A 13,848-nucleotide genomic window follows, 5' to 3' on the forward strand; every position below is an offset into this window, starting at 1 on the left:
CGGAGGCAATTGCAGAGGAACTGATAGTCCCTGGGCTGGGACTGAACGAGAGACGGAGCTGGCGGGCTGGTCGCCCGCGCTGAAGCAGTCGCGGACCCTTGAAGGTCAACCCAAACTATTCAACCCAAACTAAATTCAACCCAAACTAAATGCAATCTAGACAGCATTTTTATTGGCAACTATCTTGCGATCATACATAAAGATAGTTGCCAATAAAAATGTGCGGTGAAAAATGAAGACAATGTTAGTAGTTCTTATTCGAAGTATGATACAGTTAGAAGTGACCGAGGGGGATAGGGTCCCATTAGCTCAGTTGGTAGAGCGGTGTCCCGGAAAGACAAGGGTCCTAGGTTCGAGTCCTAGATGTGACCGTATCCTTTTCTGATTTTTCTGTTTCAGATTTTCGTTTAGAAATCGCTAATATTGTTAAAATAATTAAATATTACAATTTGAGGTTTTACTCAATAAAGTTATTCCGAAAAATTAATATTCATTCTAGACTTGCAGAAAAGTCAATAGATGTCGCACATTACAAATAAAAAAATAAGATAGGTTTATCTAAAAAGACGCTGTCTAGATTGCATTTAGTTCGGGTTGAATCTTGCGATCATACATAAAGATAGTTGCCAGTAAAAATGTGCGGTGAAAAATGAATACAATGTTGGTAGTTCTTATTCGAAGTATGATACAGTTAAAAGTGACCGAGGGGGACAGGGTCTGATTAGCTCAGTTGGTAGAGCGGTGTCCCGGAAAGACAAGGGTCCTGGGTTCGAGTCCTAGATGTGACCGTATCCTTCTCTGATTTTTCTGTTTCAGATTTTCGTTTATAAATCGCTAATATTGTCTTCAATAATTAAATATTACAATTTGAGGTTTTACTAAATAAAGTTATTCCGAAAAATTAAAATTATTTTAATAAATTATTATAAGCAATAATTAGTTGCCTGCAATATCAATACAAATTGAAAATATCTCCCAAGTAAAAATAAATGCCGACGACGGAAATCGAATCCGTGCCTTCTGATGACCGGTCAGACGCTCTGGACCACTGAGCCACGTCGGCGTCTTTCCAACACGCCAAATAATTCAATATGTACTAGTACTTCAATCAACAATTACTGCTTATTATATTTTTCCACCTGTAAACAACTAACACTATGCAAGTGTATACACGGCGGCATTTGTTTTTACTCGGGAGATATTTTCAATTTGTATTGATATTGAAGGCAACTAATTATTGCTTATAATAATTTATTATCATTTGCGCCATGCATAAAAACCTTGTCTTATAAACATTACTTTATCATTAAAAAAATATAAATATATCATTTTATTTTTAATATTATTTTGGTACCAATAATCTACAATCTACAAAAAATAAAAAATAATTGATTATTGACACTGCTACTATATTTGACACAATAGAAGACTGATCCCCAAATTTATATCGAGTGTCAAGTGTCAACTTCCGATTAATTCAATTATAATATCGAATGGCGCTTTTAGAACTTTACTCAGTAATAAAGTTGTTTTGACATCACATAAAATATTACTCATCACAAATCATTAGTTCGCCAACAAACAATAATTTAGGAAGGGTGAATTCGTTTTTATAAAACTTCAAGGATTTGTGTGGGTGTTTCAGGTGAATAGTTAATTTAATACAATACTCGTACGCCTACCTTTATTAAAAAAATAACTTTTTACAAATTATTAACAATAAAATGAGATAATGATATCTTCACAGGGATATCTCATGTTGAAGATATCATATACATCATTAAAATTAAATTTCAAGAATAATAAGAAGTTACTGAAAGAATAAATATAAATATGATGTATTATGTAGTGTTTTTCTGTTCGGTTGAGTGGTTTCTGTTTTATGTGTATATTTTCTATTTTTCATTTCCCAGCTATTTATTTGAGTTTTAAATGTTAGAATGTTGATTAAATTTTTCACTGATTTTTTCAGAAAATCATCTAGAGGGCAATCAGTATATTCTGACCAAACGTTGATCAAAATTTCCTGAAGATTGTGATTGTATTCAATCGTTTAGATGGTTATTGTGATCAGTAAGCAGTTCATTTGTTTTATTTAACTTGCGCTAACTTGGTAAACCGTTCATTTGTTTTATTCGACTTGCTCAAACTTGATAGAGAGTTCATTTGTTTTATTCAACTTGCACTTACTTGTCGATTACTTACAAGTTCCAATTAAATGAGTATTTTTTTTCTACTAGCCTTACGAATAATTATTTTTTGAAATTGGAAATTCATTAAAAGGATTGTTCTATCAAAACAATAGAGTGGAAAATACTTTCATTATCAGCCTGACTGCATTAACCTTTTTCATTTCACTTCTTATCCCTTCCACTCTCTACAGCCTCACAACTAGCTCCAAATCGGGGATGTCATAATCTCAGTAGCTTCTTCAATTATTTATTTTTTTATTTTTTTAAAACAAGACAAACATTCCCGGGTTGCGAATAACCTGACAATATTTGAAAATCTCTTGCTACCTCCACAGTATGCTGAAAATGTTGCTTGTTTTGTGATGGAGAACTTAGCCAGCCGAGGAATTGAACACACTACGCCTGGGTGTGACCCAAACGCGATGTCAACTCGGCCACCGACCGGTCTATTATTATCAAATAATTAGTAACAGCAATCCAATTGCACAAAAACACGATATGTCAATAAATTATACTTTCAGAAGAAAATCGCTCCAGTAATGCACTCTCATTGCATATAACGCAGCCATTTGCATAATAAACAACGGTGTCACGTGATTTTTTATATCATTGGTCTTAAAAAATCTTTGGCTGATGACTTAAATATCAACAAAATTTATTTAATTTAATTGCCGGCAACCCGGGCAATTATTGACAAATAATGTAGGTACAAATGCTACTAGGTTTTCCGCCTCAACAGATGATGTCTGTACTGAGACGGGAAGCAATTATCGTTGTCCTGCATTACTAAATATAATAAAATTAAGAAAAAAAAAACAATTTTAAATACCTACATAAAATAAACTGAAAGCATTTATAAAATATTTGCCTCTGAATCATTGCTTTAAAAATTAGACGTCAGAAATGTATCTTTAGAACCTATGAAATATATCTGTCGATATCTGTCTAAAAGTTAAAAAAAATATTTCAAAATTAATTAATCATTTCAAATAACAAATACATGAATATAATATAATTGTTCCAATTGTTATTACAATACCAATCATTTCCAATTGTGAAAATTTTAAATTTTTTTAAAAATAAATAATTTTACGCATGACGCAGGATTACACAGGAATTCACGTCACTTCGCAGATGCACCATCAACCGAAATTATTATGTTTGTAAAAATTGTAAAATCTTAGATTTGTAGCACCAAAAAAAGTCTAAGACTTGTAACGTGAATGGAGTATGGACATTTTTAATGTGCATTACATGATCTGAAATAAGGACAAGATCGCAGTACCTATCACTTTACCTATTAGACTGCTTATAACAAGGTATCATAACCACCAAGTAATCGTCTATCTGAGGCAAAAAAAGGACTAGATCGCATTACCTGTGGAAAGTGGGAAGTGAATTCTATTTGTATGCTTGTAATTAGATATTCTAACTACCAGGTAATCATCTATCTGAGGTGAAAAAAAGATTAGATCGCAGTACCTGTCCGAAGTGGGAAGTGAACTCTATTTGACTGCTTGTAATTAGGTATCCTAACCGCAAGGTAATCGTCTATCTGAGGCGAAAAAAGGACTAGATCGCATTACCTGTGGAAAGTGAACTCTATTCGTATGCTTGTAATTAGATATTCTAACTACCAGGTAATCATCTATCTGAGGCGAAAAAAAGATTAGATCGCAGTACCTGTCCAAAGTGGGAAGTGAACTCTATTCGACTGCTTGTAATTGTATGATATGACCGTGTGAGAAATGTGGAGATCCGCAATGAGTGCGTGGCTGATGTAAGCGTAGTGAGTAAGATCAAGAAAGGGACTCTCATATGGTTTGGGCATGTAGAGCGAATGAGGGAAGAAAGGAGTGTAAGGAGAATGTACGATGCAAATGTGAATGGTAGCATAAGTCGGGGACGCCCGAGGAAGACATGGCACAACCAAGTAAATCAGATAATTGATTCGGGTCATGTCGAGAGTCAGAATAATAGAAGAGGAAGAGTGAATGAGGCAAGAAGTGTGTGCCAAGACCGAGTTGTTTTGCGGTCCGTCCTCTCTGCCTACCCCTGCGAAGAAACAGTGTGATGGTTAGATAGTTAGTTAGTTAGTAATTAAGTATCCTAACCACCAGGCTAGGTCTACTTCAGGAAAATAAAGCCATAGTTTATCGTGAACGAATGGTACTGTAAAAAAGTCACTACATGCAACTGAAAACGTCTCGGCAGTGACCGAAGCGCGTCGCGGTCTGTCGATTAAAGTAATATTTACTTAATTGGATAATTCTCAAAAGGTCGCGTCTGGGGAAAAAATAAAGTCATAATAAATAGTCGTACATTAATTATTATTAACTAGCGCGGAATCATTAAAAACCATTTGAAAAAAAATTGTATATTTTATTTTTTTCTTAATTCTAACATCACGTGTAATCACCTCCCGAAGTTTGTGCACTTTACCCAGGACACCCTGTATATATCGTCGCCGCGAAGCGAAGTCACCAACAAACATTTTGGTTAAAATGAGTTAGATACGTCAAAATACTTAATTTTCAATACCGAGATTACGGGTAAAGTCAACAAATCCGTGAAAATACTTAAATCGATTTATGTCCCTGTCAGCACAGTATCTGATTTTTTTCCGAAATTCATCAAACCTCTTTGATATTTATTGTATATGTGAACTACGTACCACTTCGTTTTCAAATATAAATATGATTTGACATATTTACCAAGATATTTTAACAGTTTTTCGCACAATATGTTGCCATCCACATATGTACATATGGAGTACATTAACTAACGAATTACCATTAGATATTATACGCCATCGCTTATTTCGCAAAAAGTCATCACCTTTCTTAAAACAATTACAATAAAATCACTCGTGATTTTACCCACAAAAATCACAAATATGTATTAAAACCTAAAGAAACCGGTATTGTGAAAAATTACTTATTATTAATTACCTAAGTAGGGAATTTAGAAATCTGATTTTGCAATTATTATATTAAAAGACAAAAATATTGAACAAAACCAGAATTATAAAAATATGTAATATCACGCTTAAATAAGTAAGTATTTAAAATTGCAACCAAAAGTTATCCATTTCATCAAAATCTTCAACAGTTAGTGACTTTTCCATATGCTACGGCTTAGAGTCGAACCCCGAACATCTGATTGGAGGGCAACTATGCTGGTTATTACGCCACCAACAAACAGTCATAACTCTTCAGGCTTTTAAATATTTTTAGCAACAATTCCCAACGACATGGTGAATTTTCTTGGAATTTCGAAATATTTCCTAGGTATCTAAAATGTATTTCAAGTTTCTTATTTTTGAAGTTGTCGTTAAAAGAAATATTATTTTAAAAACTAGATAAAATTAACTATTAATTATATTTGCATTTGAAAAATACATTGATCGTTATAAAAAATATTTTTTTAGTATCAAACATGAAAATGTTAACAAAAAAGCTTACCAGGAAATTTTGACTGAATTCGTTGTTTATAAAACATTTTCCTTTTGTGTAGTTAATAAGTAATAAAACTGTTACTTCTTTTTTTTATACCGTTTATACAATAAAAAAATATAAATAATTTTTTTACTTTCAACTTTCAATGAAAAAATGCCGAAATTCGTAATCATGCCCTTTAACAATTTAAAAAAAAATTATTCATAAATATTTGATACAAACTGTGAAGAATAATTATTTATTTTTCCAATGACAAACAAATCACATATCTACGCATTATATAAAAAAAATATAAAAATACTTTTATTTGTATTGACGCCTCAGTCAGATCTGTCATTCAGGGACTATAATGTAATATGATGTTTGTGGCTAGTAATGTAAATAAGATTTAATTTTTTTTAAATATTACATACCTACTCACATCATATCACATTACGTCATAATTTAAATTATATTGTTAGGAAAAACAAATATTACGAGGAACATAATTATGTGATGAGGTTATTTTGCCTCAAAATCATATTTTCTCTACAAGCTGGGCAAATGTATTATAAGCACGTTAAAAAAAACTCATACTACCAAAATTTTTATTAATGAACGTTAATTATAATATTCTTTTGGTTTGGCATTTTTTTATGTCCATGTTAAGTTAGGGGATGCTTTGTATGTTAATGATAATAAGTAGTGAAACTACATAGCTCCCCTGCTTTTGCACTGTAGGAGCGTTCTTGTGAGATGTCACATAGAAGAAAAAAATGCACAACCCACGGCCCGCAAGCCTTTTCGTGGGGCCAACTTGGCTAAACAAAAAACAAAAAACAAAAAGTTTATGATTATAAATATTCAACGGCTCCGTTTCTGTTTTCAAAAGGTTTTGGCGGCAATTGTATTATATCTTCAAAGTTTTGAAATAGCCGTTCAAAATAACAAGCTTTTTAGATTTTCTCAAAATTACAGAAGTTCTTCGACTTTACAATGTTGGAAATTTGTCGCTTTCCTCGCAGCCCTTCTGTTTGTTTGAGATCTATGTTTGAAGCAAAGATTTCTTAAAATTCTATTGATATTATCTTCACTACATTTGGTTTGGAATCTGAATATTCGAACGATCAATCAATAAATATCAACAGTGCTAAATTTATCGGCTTGACTCTAGCCACATTTTTGCCAGTAGCGCTTTCTTTGTACGCGCTATGGTCGAAAACTTTGGTGGGTTTCTTTTTGCAAGGGTGTGATTCCAAATTTAGTTGCTGAAAACCAATGATATTAGAAGAACGAGATATGCTATGTTGGCCGCCGGACCGTAGGCGGAGTACTACCTGATTAGGGTACTTTGAATACTATCGGGACGTGTATGCACAGAAATCTGTTCTATGTATTAGTGCGGATACCTTAGCGAAAGCGAAGGTGTGCAGTAGTATTGGTGAACAAAATCGGCGACACTGGGCAAAACAATTCCACACAGTATGAACTGCTCATAGCACATCTCGTTTTTCTAATATCTTTGCTGAAAACACATACAAAAATTTAAAAATTTCATAAACCGAATTTTTTCCAAAATTGGTCTGCTGGCTATAAAAATTGTACATCATTGCTCTAGAAACCTTGGTTTACCTTGTTAAAAAATGGATTCAAAGCAATTAAAATAACTGCGAAAAGCGGTGCAAAGGCTATACATTTGTATGTATAATAGACAGTCATTAGAATGTTCAAAATTAAGGAATCAAGGTTAGAAGTTCACAACTATTCTCTTGTGAAATTTATGGAGGCATGCAACTGTCAAAGGATAAATTAAAGTGAACTAAAGTGAATATGAATTCAAAAATGGAAAAACGAAAGAAAATTACAATAAAAATCTACAAAAGTTTACAATAAAGTATTAAAGAAAAATAATATTTAACTAGCATCTATATAGGTACTGCCGCACGGGCGGTGGCAAGTGGCATCAAACATTATCGCACCGCACAAACATCGTCTTATTTGGCATAGGTTATAAGATTTCACCGTCAGGGCGATTGTGTTGGTTTGGATCTTTGTATGAAGTATTTTGGGCTGATTGTATGGGGCGCAGCAAGCGAATATCGTGTTGGTACTTGACCGTATTTTTTGTTCGCGTTGATTTTAGAGTCAGAATTTTAATGGCGCGCTGTTTATAATGTGCTAATATTACTATAATGCAAGTTTAACGAAGTTCACTGCACAAACGCACTTTAGAAAAAACCGTTACTGACTCGGACAGAGGTTCATGGCGTTGCAGCTTTTTGTTCCATTTTTATATGGAACAACATCATTATCATTTAGATGGTTCATATTGATCATCTTTTTGTTAAATCTAAGTACCTTACTATGTCTGGCCGACATTTAATGGATAAACGAAGCTAATTTGGATACGTACGATAAACTCTTTCAATTTGAGAAGCGGGTATTGTCGCCCGGGAACCATTTATTGGACCACTTGTTCAAAAAGCTTAAAAATGTCTTCCTCGTAGATCTCACTTAGCATTGTCATGGAATTTTTAGAGGTATATTAGTGAAAGAAGATACTACGTCAAAACTGAGAAGAATATCTCCTTCCCCAGTCTTAATTGTCTTAAGCTTTCTGATCAGATCTGTGGGATCTTTAATCCACGACTTGGTATTTCCCATTTGCATGTGCAGTATTTTCGAAAGATATTGAGATAATTTGTTTGCGGGTGCACCAATAGTCATTGTTAGTTTAATTGGCTAAACATTGTATAAATAAGGAGATAATACAATACGGCATAATACCCCAAAGATAAATCACTATAATACTATTGGTCATGAAAATCTCAAATCACAAAAAATGTAGGTCAAACCCTGATCTATTTATCGACACGCTTATTATAAAGCATTGTTATTCTTTTGTTTTAAAAAAAATAATTCAATCTATTTATATACATCGTGAGACAGCCATTAAAATAGTCTACTTCGTGGCACAAAGTGAATCACAAATCCTTTATTATTTTACCCTAAGGCTATATGCAGTCCATTCTATTCCAATTCCAGCTCTTTAAAACCCGAACCCCCTTCGGCAATACAAGTAGACAACAGTTATAACACTGACCCTCTATTATATCAAGTTATAAAACCAGCGTCGGGATCCGCCTCTTACATTGAGGTCTTACGTCAGACACTGCGACGATATATCCGGGTCTCACTGTATATGGATTCTTTGACATATTGCGGGCGTATCTAACTGAGAATCAATGAGAAAATAGCATCGTAACGATGACAAAGCTGTCTGAGAAACTACTGGATTTTTTGCCAGTCTCATAACGACATTTATTGTACTAAGCGAGTTCTAGTGACTTATTTTATAGATTTTTTATCGCATCAGTCCCGTAGACTTTGAAACCAGGAGTTGAGACGTCTTTCTTCCACTATTACGCTTTCCTCTTCCATCAATCTTACTCTTGATTAGCAGTTGATTAGTAATATATTTATTTCTCATTGAGCAAATGCATCGCAATTTTATTATTTTTGTATCAAATGGGTTCTGGTGTGTTCGCAATATTTGGCCATTCAACAAAGAACTTTAAAACTACCTTTGCTCTTTGGGATATTTAAGGTTCAATCATTATTTTCTAATTCGTTTTACTAAACTGTAATTTTGTGCAATGGTTAAAGATTTTCTAAAAAATGTGAAAAAGGAATAAAAAACACTTTTCTACATGAACAAAATTTTGTGAACATTATTTTAAGAGGATTTTAATGGCTTAGGGAATGTCCAATTGGAATCATTTTAAAGTCATCCAATGATTTTTATTGGAAAAAAAGGAAGGAAATCCATCGCTACGTCAATCAATAATATGGTAAGTAAAATGTTCTATTGGGATTTATCTACATCTCACGAACTCATTTCGTGATTAACGTGGTTTTATTAAGGTCTGATTTTATAAATATATACGTTGTATCCGGGATTCACCATTAAAAATCTTTTGTCAGACATATCGTTTGAATATTTTGTATCGGGATCGTGACCAGCAATACACGACGTATAGTGTAATGCAGTGTGATGGATTGGAAAAGATAGATCGCATTTCTGTGTGGAACACCCAAAATCGGCGCTGAATGGAAACGTATTATTTGATTAATTTAGTTTTGATAGGTTTTTCTTCTGTGAAAGCGTATTCACTGAGCCTTTTAGAATTTTTGAATATTTTTAAAACGTTAAACAACAAATCAAACGATGACTTGTGTTATTTTGTTAAAATGAAGGGAACGTACTCTGATTGAAAATACATCACTTTCAATCGGTGACCGGATAAATCATCACATCTTTAAAAAGTTATATCATCATGGAAAGTGATGAAACAAAAACTTAATTATCTGGGTTAAGTAGGTTAGGTTAGGTTAGGTTTAATTTTTTTTTTCATCGTATCTAATGACTTTATATCACTTTTTAAAAGTGTGTTGAATTGTCACTGTGTTGAGTTAGCATGGAACCGGAGTCAATTTCGAAGAATTTTTTTTTGTTGACTTTTAGTTTTCGAGTAAATCGAGTTCAAAGTTTGAATGTTTAGTTCAAATTTTTGTTGACGAAAAAAATGCAACAACGTAAAATAAAAAAAATATATTTTTTAATATATTTTGTTATTTCACTATGTAATAAAGATTCCCTAGCATCCCACGTGCACTACGAGATTCCGGACGCCATGAATACATAACTACTACATTTCTATAAAGCAAAGCCGATTATTGCTTTCAAAGAGCTCAATCAATGGATTCATAAAACAGATACAACAAACAAGAGGCAGGAAATGGATTGCGGATTAAGCAGTACGAGATAAAACACGTCATCATCAATGAAAATTTCTTGTCCCAACGTCGGATAATTCCCTCAGAGCACAAAGGGGTTGTATTCTCCCCGTTTGACAGATTATGATGACATCGATATATCCGCACAGCTATCGGTCCAACGGCGTTCATCAATCATAAGCTTTATTATATTGAGGTAACTGATGCTGAAAAATTTTCCATCCAAACGCAGATAATATTAATATATGGTCGAAATCAACCCTTTCAGTACCGCACTATTATTTCCACATAAAGATGCTCACTAATTTAGATTATTTTTATTTTTTTGATTTTCACTATTATTTTTTTATAAGTATGGAAAAAAACTATCGCACAAACAGTTATTTAATTTTTTTAAATATTAACTTACAGTGTATTACAATATAATTGATACGTATTACAATGTAAAGATAACACAAAAAAAACATTAAAAATTTGATTATCGGTCCTAGCAAAACAGTCAAAACGGGATCATTATATTTACAGTATTCGTTTGCCAGGATATCTTTTACAAGCGATTCGCAAAATAGTGGGCATTTTCTTGACAAAATCAAGATATATAATTTGTTTAGCTCATGTTCCTCAGTAGGAACTCTGGCGTTGAAAGGGTTAACTAAATCAGGTACATTTTTTTTTTCAAATTTTATTATTTATGTATTAAAAAAAATCATACCACACAGTGCGTTGTTTCCACTTTCACAATTATTACTTAATTTTAAATATTGTATGTACTTTTGCGGCACTTTCCAGAGTGGAATATACTCTCAGTATCGCCCTGGTGAAAGACTTCCATTCAGGAATGAAACGTTGTTTTATATGATTTTAGCCGTATTTGGTGACCAGGTCTAAATTGCTCAGCTCTATCTCTTATTTACATTTTCCCTCTCTTATACATCATACCCCAAATAGGAATACCATAGACCCACTGGCTTAGGAGATTTAGGAACAGTTAGAACTCTGTTACGGTCTTCACATTAAAATAAATATTGACATATCTTCGGATCTAACGGATCTGCCCTGATGATGGACACTGCAACGCTGTCCGAAACGTTGGCTAAAGAAGGAGTTAGCGCAACACGGCATAACACCCCAAAAACAAACAACAAAAATGCTTTTGGCCGTGAGAATCTAAAAACTTACATTGACGTGATAAGTATACAGAAATATCCAAAGTGAAAAATGTCGTATTTTAGTTTTATCAATAATTTTTAATTAAGTAAGGGAAAATGGAGGTTACGTCGGACGCACAGACAAGCCCGCAACACAACTCTATCAATTTATCCCTTCGGTGTTCAAAACCCATTTCATACGAATGAGTCATTTCAAAATTAAACATAACACGTGGGTATTCGGTATTTTCTTTGGATAATGTTCATGGATAAATGATTATTGTAATGTAGGCAGGTTTTTTTTTTAATTTACCATGTTTTCACTAGTTTACGAGTGGGTATTTATTTTATTTACTCTAATGCTTTTAATAAAAATCAGTAAAAATAATTTTTCTTACCGTTCTTTCTACTTTATTAAAGATAAACATTGGTATTAATAGAAAGAAACTCAAATACAAAATCGTTTCAAATTTGTTTTTGTTCAAAACTGTTGCTAAAAGTAATAGGAACATAAATATTTATACATGCTTTGCCTTTTAGTAAGCTTATTTTGTCGAACGACAACCTTTGTTTTTTTGGAATAGTACGCCACGTGTCAGAAACAGCAGTCACGTGCGAAAAACGGACTTTTGGCAAATTCTCCCCCTCAATGTGGGAAATTAATCGTTCTTCTGAAACACCACAAATGCCTTACTGGATAAAACAAGCATCCATAATTTATATTGCCGACCAATGAGGTTTTTCTCGTAAACAAGTTGCCAGCAATTAGCTCATAATCAGTTAATATTTAAAGATTCTCCATCTAAATAAATTCGTTTTTTACTTTTTCTATGGTAGCTAACCACATACGTCAGTATCCTTTTATTTTTTACCCATATAATAGTTGTTAAGTGCACGTTATTTTTGTGTCAAAGCCAATGTAACGTCAAGTTTATTAAAGGGGAAAGAATGAGTCCGCAAAAACACAAGCGTAACCTCATGATTTTTTGAAGAATTTCTCGTGTTTACTTTTATTTAGGTATTGTACGGTTCGTGCAATACATAACGTTTAACCCAAAGATATTAGAAGAACGAGATGTGCTATGAGCAGTTCATACTGTGTGGAATTGTTTTGCCCAGTGTCGCCGGTTTTGTTCACCAATACTACTGCACACCTTCGCTTACGCCAAGGTATCCGCACTAATACAGAGAACAGATTTCTGTGCGTACACGTCCCGATACCGTTCAAAGTACCCTAATTAGGTAGTACTCCGGCTACGGTCCGGCGGACAACTTAGCATATCTCGTTCTTCTAATATCTTTGGTTTAACCCATCATAAAAAAAATAACAGTAAATAAAATTCATGTTCCAACTCAAGGCGGTTTGTGGTCGAAATCTTTGTTAGCTCAAAATTAAAAGGATTTAATAAAAGGAAAAAAATCGGTTTTTTATGAGCAGCTTTTCTTCTTCATCGAATATATATGGAATCATACCATTTTACAGACTGCATATCTTGATGAAGACTGTTTCGAAAATAATTACCACAATTTTTTTCTTACGAAGTTTATAAGTAATCGTAAAATTATATTAATAAGTGCCTCCTACACTAGTGACTTGTGAATACTCGTATATATAGTAAGTGGTGTAGAATAAAGTAAATTTAAAAACGTAAATAATTGTTTACCTTCTAAGAATCGATGGATCAAATAGGTAATTGTTGATATACAGAAACAAGTGAATAAAACGTGTAATACATCGTGTAATAATATGTACTTAGGTACAATCCTAACATAACCTAACCTATACTTACTTAACCTAACCTAACCTGTCATTTACTAACCTAACTTTTTTTTTAAAGTTTTATTTAAAAAACATGCTTACCTAATTTTCGCAGAGTAAATAGTAATAACGTTTCTTCTAGCCACTCATATATTATCAGGAGTACCAACATAAGAAATTATCATCAACAGAAATTATTTTAAATGGCTGTCACCCATATAATGAAAGTAAATTATCATTTTACGTAATTAAAAATTATAATGCTAAAATTAAAAAAATTGCCAAATGCAGTTAGTTTCTTTTTATAGTAATTAAGGTGAATCAATAGTTTTTTTTAAATCTAATTTGTATTTTTGTTCATGTTTTGTCTAATGAATGTTACAACGATGTGATCAGTGCTGTTGCTTACATATAAATTCATGCAAAAACATGTTCAAACGATCTTGCACTGGAAGTTCTTGCACTCGTGAAGGAAACCACTCAAGTATGTAATATTGTTAAATTATTATTAACCT

The 13,848-nt window shown here is 32.9% G+C and overlaps 1 long non-coding RNA gene and 1 other non-coding gene across 2 annotated transcripts in view; both read right to left on the reverse strand.

Annotated features, from left to right (window-relative positions):
* Window positions 1–13,848, reverse strand: part of LOC149411599 (uncharacterized) — an 81,210-nt gene that overhangs the window by 6,907 nt on the left and 60,455 nt on the right. The window lies entirely within an intron of this gene.
* On the reverse strand, window positions 991–1,063 carry TRNAT-GGU (transfer RNA threonine (anticodon GGU)). The gene has a single exon. It is a non-coding gene; the product is annotated as a tRNA-Thr (tRNA).

Source organism: Hesperophylax consimilis, chromosome 25 (genome assembly GCF_061612785.1).
Source record: "Hesperophylax consimilis isolate HC1 chromosome 25, BYU_Hcon_1.0, whole genome shotgun sequence".
NCBI classification, from domain to species: domain Eukaryota; kingdom Metazoa; phylum Arthropoda; class Insecta; order Trichoptera; family Limnephilidae; genus Hesperophylax; species Hesperophylax consimilis.